Source organism: Carcharodon carcharias, chromosome 14, assembly GCF_017639515.1.
Source record: "Carcharodon carcharias isolate sCarCar2 chromosome 14, sCarCar2.pri, whole genome shotgun sequence".
In the NCBI taxonomy this organism is placed as follows: domain Eukaryota; kingdom Metazoa; phylum Chordata; class Chondrichthyes; order Lamniformes; family Lamnidae; genus Carcharodon; species Carcharodon carcharias.
The window spans coordinates 140,603,934-140,616,136 of NC_054480.1; positions in this window are offsets into that span (position 1 = coordinate 140,603,934).

A 12,203-nucleotide genomic window follows, 5' to 3' on the forward strand; every position below is an offset into this window, starting at 1 on the left:
GGAAACCATTTCCATGCTAATTAAGGACTCACCCACATGAAAACTTTAAATTTAATTAGTTTCTCTCCGGGGGCAAGATCCTGACCCAAAAATAAACCAGACTCCTGTTTCCCAGCTCCTTCCCAGGGAAAATTCAGCTCCTCCTCACACAATGTAGACGGAAACAACTTGTATTTATATGGTACCTTACCTCATCCTCAGGACATTCAGGACATTCCAAATCACTTCATGTTTAATGAATTACTTTAAAGAATCACTATTGTTGTGTAGTTGAATAGGAAAGTCCAATGTATACACAGCAGGAACAGAAAAACTACAGAAGAGACCTTGGTTAAGACACTGGGAGAACGCCTTACTCATCATCAAAGCCATGTAATTTTGGCCATCCATCTGAAGAGATAGACAGGGCCTTTTATAACAGCCTGCCCCCTTGGCAATACAGTATTCTCTGGAACATCAGTGAAGCGCCACCCTAAAATGAAATGGGCATGTGCTGGGTTGGGATCTGAATCTACAACCTTTCTAAATTAGAAGTGATAGCAATCCCAACTAATTGACCTAACACGGAATAGGACATTGCTGATTTTTACCATCCAGAACTTGTTCTGATAGCTGTAAGAGTCCAAGTTGAGAGATGTTTATTCTGCTTCAATCCAATTGTCAGTTAATGCTGAGTCCATGTCACAAAATAGACCCATCAATCGTGCCTGTTGTGGCTCAGTTGTAGCACTTCAGCTTCTAAAATAACAGGCTGTCAGCTCACGGCCCACTCCAGAGACTTGAGCACAAAATCCAGGATAATGCTCCCATGGAGTACTGAGGGAGCACTGTGCTGTCAGAGGTGCTGTCTTTTGGATGAAACATTAAACCCCCTCAGGTGGATGTAAAAGACGGCATGGCACAATTTCAAAGAAGGGACAGGGGAGTCCTCTGCAATGTCCTGACCAATATTTATCCCTCAATCAACTGGTCTTTATCACATTGTGGGGCCTCGCCAAGTGAAAATTGGCTATTGTATTTCCGTCATTACTACTGTGACAACCCTTAAAAATTACTTCTTTGAGTGTCAATGATTTGGGATTCCCTGAGGTCATGAAAGGCAGTATATGAATGCATGTCCTTCTTTCTATTGTGCATGCATGACCAGGGTGATACCAAAATTGCACTAGGACATTGTCCAGTATTTTCTGATCAGGCATTGGTGAAGGTTCATACTGCTGAGGTGTACAGGGCTCAATAAAGAGACAAAACAAGGCAGGTTTTCCAGATTTGTATTTAGTGCCGTTGTAAAACAAGCAAATTGACAAACAGCTTTCTGGTTTTCACAGCATAGGTTTTTAAAGCTATACTGACCCTTTCCAAAGGAAGTCACAAAAAGTGGCTTTTTCATGGGATGTCACCAACAGGGCCAGCATTTTCTGCCCTTTCCTAATTGCCCTTGAATGACTTGCTCAGCCATTTCAGGAGGCAGCTAAGAGTCAGCCACGTTGATGTGGGTCTGTAGTCACATATAGGCCAGGCCAGGTAAAGATGGCAGATTTCCTCCCCTGAAAGACATTAGTGAACTAGATGGGTTTTTATGACAATCGTTTCATGGTCACTATTATTGAGACTAGCTTTATGTTTAAAAATTTCATTAATTGAATTCACCAGCTGCCATAGTGGGATTTGAACCCATATCCTCAGACTATTAGGGTGGGCAATTAGTCCAGTATGCCACCGCCTTCCCCAAGTTGGCCTAAAAACTCAGTAGCCCAGCCCCCAAATCCCCAGCTCCCCTTCATTTCTAGGACATTATCTTTTTGGAAATTTTGGTTGCTTTTGTTAACTTTGTGAGGGTTTCATTGTTGTTATGCCAATTTGCACTTTGGAATGTAGAACCTATGGAATATTTGGGGCAAATATCTTGGGTACATTTACAGGAAAGCTAGACAGACAGGTACACGAGGAAGAAAGGGATAGAAGGGTAAGCTGATAGGGTTAGATACAGTTGGGTCAGAGGAGGCTGATGTGGCTAACACCAGTACGGCCTGGCTGGGTCTATTTCTGCACCGTTGGTCATTCTGCGTACTGCTCATTTTTTTTTCATTTATTCATTATTTTTCTTGTCGCCAGCTAAGTGAGATTTGCCCTCTGAATGGGAAAAAAACTCCCCACCTCTGAGGATGTGTACTTCTTGGGGGTTGCACTTGCCTCAGGGAGCTAAAGGATAAGGAAGAATTCTTTGTGTCATGCTCTGAGGCTCTGCTAAATTTCCTATTGATAGAATGCGTGAATGTGTAGCCAATTTCTGGGAAGGAGTAAGAGCAGCGGTGAAGGCTAGCAGTGTGAAGATGTGTTTTGGTCACCTGAATAATGCTGAACAATGAGTCGCATGGACATGTAACAGACCATCTCTAAACTATTTCTTGCTCTTGTGCTAAGGGCACCAGGTACCACTGGCAGTTGCTCACCTCCCCATTTGGTTATAGGTTTCCTTTACCAGGAATCACATTGCAATTAGTGAAATATTGACTTGATTCATCTTTCTATACGATTCTTTGCCATTGTTATGCAATTGCCCAGCAAGTGTGTGTTGGTGGCGTCACTTAATCTTGATCGTCAAAAAATACCCTCCCATTCCCCCATTAGTACACAGAAATTCTCCGAGATCGTGCAGGTATAACATTAGAAGGAACCCCATATAGAGAGATGTATATCTTATGACTGGGCAGTTACTGCTGAGAACTGTAAATAGGCACCAGAAACATATAAAACAAAAACAGAATTACCTGGAAAAACTCAGCAGGTCTGGCAGCATCGGCGGAGAAGAAAAGAATTGACGTTTCGAGTCCTCATGACCCTTCGACAGAACTTGAGTTCGAGTCCAAGAAAGAGTTGAAATATAAGCTGGTTTAAGGTGTGTTGGGTGGGGGGGGAGAGAGAGAGAGAGAGAGAGAAGTGGAGGGGGTTGGTGTGGTTGTAGGGACAAACAAGCAGTGATAGAAGCAGATCATCAAAAGATGTCACCAACAATAGAACAAAAGAACACATAGGTGTTAAAGTTGGTGATATTATCTAAACGAATGTGCTAATTAAGAATGGATGGTAGGGCACCCAAGGTATAGTTCTAGTGGGGGTGGGGAGAGCATAAAATATTTTAAAATATTTAAAAATAATGGAAATAGGTGGGAAAAGAAAAACCTATATAATTTATTGGAAAAAAAAGGAAGGGGGAAACAGAAAGGGGGTGGGGATGGCGGAGGGGGCTCAAGACCTAAAGTTGTTGAATTCAATATTCAGTCCGGAAGGCTGTAAAGTCCCTAGTCGGAAGATGAGGTGTTGTTCCTCCAGTTTACGTTGGGCTTCACTGGAACAATGCAGCAAGCCAAGGACAGACATGTGGGCAAGAGAGCAGGGTGGAGTGTTAAAATGGCAAGCGAAAGGGAGGTTTGGGTGATTCTTGCGGACAGACCGCAGGTGTTCTGCAAAGCGGTCACCCAGTTTACGTTTGGTCTCTCCAATGTAGAGGAGACCACATTGGGAGCAACGAATGCAGTAGACTAAGTTGTGGGAAATGCAAGTGAAATGCTGCTTCACTTGAAAGGAGTGTTTGGGCCCTTGGACGATGAGGAGAGAGGAAGTGAAGGGGTAGGTGTTGCATCTTTTGCGTGGGCATGGGGTGGTGCCATAGGAGGGGGTTGAGGAGTAGGGGGTGATGGAGGAGTGGACCAGGGTGTCCCGGAGGGAGCGATCCCTACGGAATGCTGATAGGGGGGTGAAGGGAAGATGTGTTTGGTGGTGGCATCATGCTGGAGTTGGCGGAAATGGCGGAGGATGATCCTTTGAATGCAGAGGCTGGTGGGGTGATAAGTGAGGACAAGGGGGACCCTATCATGTTTCTGGGAGGGAGGAGAAGGCATGAGGGCGGATGCGCGGGAGATGGGCCGGACACGGTTGAGGGCCCTGTCAACGACCGTGGGTGGAAAACCTCGGTTAAGGAAGAAGGAGGACATGTCAGAGGAACTGTTTTTGAATGTAGCATCATCGGAACAGATGCGATGGAGGCGAAGGAACTGAGAGAATGGGATGGAGTCCTTACAGGAAGCGGGGTGTGAGGAGCTGTAGTCGAGGTAGCTGTGGGAGTCGGTGGGTTTGTAATGGATATTGGTGGACAGTCTATCACCAGAGATTGAGACAGAGAGGTCAAGGAAGGGAAGGGAAGCGTCAGAGATGGACCACGTGAAAATGATGGTGGGGTGGAGATTGGAAGCAAAATTAATAAATTTTTCCAAGTCCCGACGAGAGCATGAAACAGCACCGAAGTAATCATCGATGTACCGGAGAAAGAGTTGTGGAAGGGGGCCGGAGTAGGACTGCAACAAGGAATGTTCCACATACCCCATAAAGAGACAGGCATAGCTGGGGCCCATGTGGGTACCCAGAGTCACACCTTTTATTTGGAGGAAGTGAGAGGAGTTGAAGGAGAAATTGTTCAGCGTGAGAACAAGTTCAGCCAGACGGAGGAGAGTAGTGGTGAATGGGGCCTTTGTTCGAGGAAGAAGCTAAGGGCCCTCAGACCATCCTGGTGGGGGATGGAGGTGTAGAGGGATTGGACGTCCATGGTGAAGAGGAAGCGGTTGGGGCCAGGGAACTGGAAATTGTTGATGTGACGTAAGGTGTCAGAGGAATCACGGATGTAGGTGGGAAGGGACTGGACAAGGGGAAAGAGAAGCGAGTCAAGATAACGAGAAATGAGTTCTGTGGGGCAGGAGCAAGCTGAGACGATCGGTCTACCGGGGCAGTCTGTTTGTGGATCTTGGGTAGGAGATAGAAGCGGGCCGTCCGAGGTTGGGCAACTATCAGGTTGGAAGCTGTGGAGCAGGTGGCCACATTGTCCATGCCATGTGCAGACACGGCTGAGCGCTGTTTACTGTCTTTGAGAGAGGTCAAAGATGGGAGCCTCTCACGTTGGATCAGTGGTGGGACGTTGGCTCTTAATGCTGCGTACACCCTACAATTAATGGCCAGCCAGCATGAAAGGTGCGTTAAAAAGTTTAGCGGTGCCGGGGTTGGTGGGGGGGGGGGGTGCAGAAAGAGGGTGAGCGCTGACATCAGCAGGGATGTGGGCAATGAAAGCTCCCTGAAGGCGGAGAGCTGCCTCAGGGAACTGAAGGATTTTAAAAACAGAAATAAAGTTTATGAAATTCTGAAAAAATGACCCCACATAGGACTTACTCGCCTGAACGTGTAGATAAAAAAGCTCTGTCAAAACATTTTTATTTAGTTAATCTCAGAAACCTCATCCTGCCCGTAAATAAGGTTTCCTCAAAGATCCAAGGGCCGCCTGGCCGATTTGTCCACCCGCCAACCGTAAGGCTGGGCAGACAGCAAAAAAAATCACTCTTAATTAGCAGACCTCTTAATTGTCGGCGGGCGCACTGCCGACTCTCGGGCGCACCAACCGACCAAAATATCGTGCAAGTGCGCGGTGAAGTGGGGATGCTCGCCCGACATCATCGTGTATTATTTTACGCTCGGGTGTGTCGGGCGCATTCCTGCACGCCGAGCGAAAAATCCTGCGCAGGGAAATTCAAAGACTGATGTCTGAGGTGCGATCTTCCACTCGCAACTTTGTGAAAAGGGAATCGCGCCGTATGCCTCCCCCTCTGAAATGCATTGAACGGTGTGAAGCTGCTGTATTTGTGCCATAGATGCAAACTAAACTTGCCACAAAAATCCAAGTCTTGCCCATTTCGGACCTTTTCACGATGTGATCAGCGTCAATTAATGCCAAGTGACCTGTCTGGCACTCAATCCAACCTTTCTTTCCCTCTCTTTATTTCTCTTCCTGTGTTTGGTTTGACATCGAATTCTTATCTCTCATTCTCCTTTCAGTCCTTGCTCAGTGAATTTCACAACCGTGCAATCTGATTGGTTAAGGAGATACACAGTTTCTTGCCCCGTTCGCTCAGGTTCCAAATGCCTGATTTCCCCCACCTCACACTCTCAGCACCTTTCCCCACAAAATGTTAAAACCTAAACGTGCAATGGTGAATTGAATGGCAGATACCATTATTGCCCTTATGCGCAATTTACCATTTACATTTCTTTTCACTCTTGGGTAATGGATGTCACCAGCATGGCCAGCATTCTTTGCCCACCCCCAGTTGCCCTTGGGAAGATGGTAGTTGACATTTTCTATCAAAGCACTAATGAGTCAAAAGGCTGTGGGGCTTGTTGAACCCTGTCATAGGGTAGAAAAGTGTCAACCACTTTCGTGTGGCGCTGGAGAGACATATAGGCCAGATCATTAGTCAACCTTGGGATGACGACGAATATGTAATATTCATTTAAAGTCATTGGGTGTGGCGATTTTGCCGTTTGAGCAGTGAACTAGCCTTTGTCGTCCTTCTCAGTAAGATATGTTACTCTGTACTTTCAGAAGCGGACAAATGGCACTAGGCAGGAGGTGCTGAATGAGTGCAGCATTATAGTCATTATAAGAGGCAGGGCACAGAGATTTCAGTCTCATAGTTATGAATTGTCTGTGCCAAACATCTGTAGATGCTGAAAATTCTCATCATCTGCTTCACTAAATACCTGTCAAATATTTCTGCTAAAAGGACAGCAATCAGAAACCCAAAGGTATTTTCTGTTCACAGAATGTGTTAATTCCTGGTAATGAACAGACCCATCACACATTGAACTATGTTTACAGTCAAAATGACACAAGGTTATATTCTGAATCACATCCTATGTGGTTGCTGAAGTAAGCATTCCGACTGCACCAAGATGCACATATCATAGCTCTGATGTACTATTCAAAAATTACAATTAAAGGAGTCCACAGTTTCTCCACAGAATGCAAACGGATAGTTTAATGTAAAATTAATTTCATCGGCAAGACATTTAACAGCAATTCATTATAAAATTAGCAGGAATTTATTTTATAATGTCATCACGAGACTTTCATTTGCAATTTCTGATGGCTCATGACCCAATGTGCGACTTTCTGCCTCAGAGGGAATCAAAAACACTCAACTGATGATACAACCCACGAATGTGTCCATGATGTGAAAGCTGAAGAATATTCCACTGCTCTCTCCCTCCCATTACTATCAGAAGCCATTCTGCAGCAACTGGTTAATTCTGTATCCCAAGCTAGAGAGGCTTGGTTCACTAAAACGCATTCATTTCTCTTTAACTAGTGGGTTTTCACCTCTTGTTTATTGAAGGTGGCGATACATGATCCAAATGATTCTGCTTGAGCAGGAACAGCCTTACAGAGGTTCTCTCACAGGCCACTCACATTGACACATTAGGGCTAAAATGTGTCTTAGACAGTTAGACTAAATGAAGTTTGGGTGGAGTATAATGCAGGCTGATGACTCTAATGATGGTTTTACACTTGACTGTCCAAGATGAGCCTCTCTCACTCAATGACTTTCCTGCAAGTCCCACTGGTTAAAAGGTTAAGCGTGGGAATCTTGATTGATTTTTCTTTTCCCTCCATTAGTCTAAGGAAACCAAAACCAATTGTCGCTCTTCACTGGTTTTAACTGAAGTCACCAGCTCTCACAAACACATAAAAATATTGCTACGATCTCAATTTCATTTTAGTCTGGAGTTTTACAAATGTGAAGAATGCTTTGGTATCTCCCACTTATTTATACCGAGTGGTTTGAAATTCTTTTAGAAGAGTGCATCCACCATCTTGAAAACTGATCCTGTCAATGTGGTGTTAAGTTGGAAACTATGGTCAAGAGAAACATTAACAAATTTGATAAACATGAGATTTGATTTCCAACTCCTTGGGGTTTTAGCAACAGAAATGACTAAGAGTTCTGCCATGTTGGTTATATCTATGGCCTGGGGTGATGCTGAGCCCTACAGGTCAAGAAGGCCCCAAGCTTCGTTCATACTCTGTGCTGAGTCAGCTGATTCATCTGGTAGGCCTCGGAGTTACTGGGTGAGAGTGGGAATCCAAACAACCCAGGTCCCCATTCCAGAGGCAGAATTCTGCCCTCGTTGGGTAGGTGGGCCTGGGAGCGGCCTCGAAGTCGACCACCGCCCGCGATCGGGCCCTGACGCGGAGATCATGCTGGCTGGCCGATTAAAGGCACAGAGCTGCCTCAGGGAGCTGAAGAATTTTGAAAGTAAAATATAAAGGATTTAGAAATGTCAATAGCATGTCCCCTCACATGACTCTGTCACGTGAGCAGGGACATGTTAGAAAGCAGTTCCAATTTTTTTTTCAACAGTTAACCAACTGTGGATGAGGTTTCGCAAAAAATCCAAAGGCCACTTGGCTTTTTCACCTGTGAGGAAATTTTTTCAGTGAGAAATTTCATTCAATTAGAGCACTAATGGCCTTAGTAGGCCTGTTAATTGTCGGCGGGCGCGATGCTGACTCTCGCGCGTGCCCGCCGACTGAAATATCGCACCAGTGCGCGATGATGTCGGGATGCTCGCCTGACGCCATCGCGCGTCGCTTTACACTCGTTTGGATCTGACATGCGCCCGGCCGACAAGCACAGTCTTCTGTCCCCAGGTCATTGAGTGAGCCCTAAAGTGGATGTCAGATGAGGTGAGAATCAGGCACAGGTGTGACGTTGGAGTAAGGGACACATGGAGAGGAGACTACGCCAGAATGAGAAGTAGGTATTTGGGAATTTGGCTCACGTGGTAAGCTCTGGTTAGTTTGTTCTCAAGTTTAAATTTAGATTAAGACCCAACCGCTGACATAGGGCAGGCTTTTCCAGTCCCACCAAAGTCAATGGACTTTAGGCTGCCTCTCCAAATTTTACGTTCCCACCCACAACAAATCCCAGCCATAGAACTTATGTTAAGAATTGAGTTAAATAGCCTTGTTAAACAAGAAGCTGTCTGGCAGTGGCAGTTATCCATAAATTAGTTGAAAGTCATTGGTTTAATAGGCATTAACTAATGTAACAGGAAGCTACACTAACTAGTGACAGAGGCCCTAGATAAGCATATAGGTTTTGCAGACCACACAGATTAAGGGGATGCACCAAGAGGAGACGATACTGGATTGAAACAGAGGCAGAGGTCTGGTGGGATGACAACTGAATGGGATTTCTTACCTTAAAATGAAGCCACTCCTATCTTGCCAACCTTCTGAGGCAGACCAGGCAAGATCTGTGTAGTGCAGTGGGTTCCTGTGGCCTTTGGTTGAGGGGAGATCAGACGAAGGTAAGTAAGCCATGCCCCCTTACGGCACCAGCTGCCATAAACCAGGTAAGTTTAAAGGGCCAGCCACTTTGACGAGCCAGGGAGAAGGCAAATGTATAAGGTAAGTGGGTAGGACTTGGGGGGGTGAGGGGGTGGGGTGGGGGGGGGGGGGGGAGGTGGGGGGGGGGGGGGTGGAAGTCGAGGCTTGGGGGGGTGTTGGGTTTGGCCGGAAAGGGGAAGTGGGGGGGGTCAGTTGGTGCCTGGAGGTGTCGGGTCAGGCCTCGGGATGGGGTGGGTGGATTTGGGCTTGGGGATGGGGTAAGGCCAGGTTGGATCAGGCCTGGGCAGTGGGGGGAGGGGGGGGAGGTTGGGACGGATCAGGTCAGGTGGTCAGGCCTGGTGGGATTTCATAAGAAATAGGAGCAGGAGTAGGCCATTCGGCCCCTCAAGCCTATCCCACCATTCAATAAGATCATGACCAATCTGCCCCAGGCATCAACTCCTCTCTCGTGTCAGCTCCTCAATGCCCTCAACTCCCCAATAATTCAAAAATCTACGTACCTCCTCTTTAAATATTTTCAATGATCTAGCCTCCACAACTCTCTGGGATAGAGAATTCTAGACACTCACTGCCTTCTGAGAGAAGAAATTCCTTCACATCTCAGTTCTAAATGAGTGTCCCCTTATTCTGTAACTATGTCCCCTAGTTCGAGATTGCCCCACTAGTGGAAACATCATCTCAACATTTACCCCCTCAGAGTCTTGTACATTTCAATAAGATCACCCCTCATTCTTCTAAACTCTAATGATAATCACCTAACCTATTTAGCTATTCTTGATAAGTCAACCCCTTCATCTCAGGAATCAGCCTAGTGAATCTCTTTTGAACTGCCTGCAATGCAAATATATTCTTTCTTAAATACGGGGACAGAAACTGTACACAGTACTCCAGGTGCGGCCTCATCAACACGCTGTACAGTTGTAACAAGACTTCCCTATTTTTAAACTTAAATCCCCTAGCAATACAGGCCAAAATTCCATTTGTCTTCTTAATTACTTGCTGCACCTGCAGGCTAATTTTTGTTTCAGGCAAAGAACACCCAGATCTCTCTGTGCTGCACTTTTTTAGAGTCTCTCTCCATTTAAATAATAGTCTGCCTTTTGATTTTTCCTATCAAAGTGCATGACCTCCCACCTACCTACATTAAACTCCATCTGCCAATTTTTTGCCCACACACTCAACCTACCTATATCCTTTTGTAGATTCCATCACAACATGCCTTCCCACCTATTTTTGTATCATTAGCAAATTTGGATACATTAAACTCTACCCCCCCTCCAAGTCATTAATATAGATAGTAAATAATTAAGGCCCTATGTCTGATCTTTGTGGCACCCACTAGTTACATCTTTCCAACCTGAAAAAGACCCATTAATCCCGACTCTCTGTCTTCTGTGTGTTAACCAATCCTCAATCTATGCTAATACATTACCGTCAATACCGTGAGCTCCTATCTTGTGCAATAACCTTTTATGTGGCACCTTATCGAATGCCTTCTGGAAACCCAAATACACTACATCTACTGGTTCCCCTTTATCTACTCTGCTTGTTATATCCTCAAAGAACTCTAGCGCATTTGTCAAACATGATTTCCTTTTCACTAAACCATGTTGACTCTGTTTGATTTTGTTAAGTTTTTCTAGATGTCCTGTTATTTCTTTCTTAATAATGGACTCTAGCATTTTCCCAAAGACAGATGTTAGGCTGACTGGCCTATAGTTTCCTGTTTTTTGTCCCCCTCCCTTCTTGAACAGGGGTGTCACATTAACGGTTTTCCAATCCGTTGGGACGCCCCTGAAATCCAGTGACTTTAGGGATATTTTGACCAATGCCTCCAGTGTCTCTGCAGCCACTTCCTTTAAAACCCTTGGGTGCAGGCCATCAGATCCTCGCAACTTGGCTGCCTTTAGTCCCATTAGTTTTTCAAATACTTTGTCCCTCATGATAGAAACTGTTACAAAATCTTTCCTCCCATTATCTCTTTGCTTATCTGAGATCTTTGGGATGTTCGTAGTATCCTCCACCGTGAAGACTGATACCAAATATTGGTTTAAACGATCTGTTGTTTCCCTGTTCCCCATTATAAATTCTCCAGTCGCATCCTCCAAGGGCCCCACACTTACTTTAGCCATTCTTTTTCTTTTTATATACCCGTAGAAACTCTTACCATCTGTTTTTATTTTTCTTGCCAATTTACTTTCATAATCAATTTTCTCCCTCTTTATTAGCTTTTTAGTCAAATGCTGCTGGCCCCTAAAAAATTCCCAATCCTCTGGCCTACCACTAGTTTCTGCTGCTTTGTATGCCTTAGTTTTTGATTGGATACTCTCCTTGACCACCTTTGTTAACCACAGGTGATTCATCCTTCTCACTGAATCATTCTTTTTGACTGGGATAAATTTTTGCTGAACGTTATGAAATATCTGCTTAAATTCTGCCACTGCTCAACCACGGAGATCCCCTTAGTCTATTTTCCCAGCCCGCTTTAGACAACTCTTTCTTCACACCTCTGTAAATGTCTTTATTCAAGTTGAGGACACTGGTTTGAGACCCGAGTTGCTTGGCCTCAAACTGAATTTGAAATTCTACCGTATTGTGATCGCTACCTCCTCGAGGATCCTTAACTGTGATATCTCTTACTAATCCCATCTCATTACACATCACTAGATCTAAAATAGCCTGTTCCTGGGTAAGGTTCTGCAATGTATTTCCTCTAAGAAACAATCCCTGATGCGCTTCACAAATTCGTCTTCCATGTTACCCCTGCCAACCTGATTTGTCCAGTCAATAAGCAGATTAAAATCACCCATGACAATTGTAGTGCCCTTCTTACACGCCTCCATTATTTCCTGATTTATACTTTGTCCTACGTTGAGGCAACTCTTCTGGGGTTTATACAACTCCCACCCGTGACTTATTCCCCTAGCTATTCATTATTTCCACCCAAACTGATTCCACATCATGATCT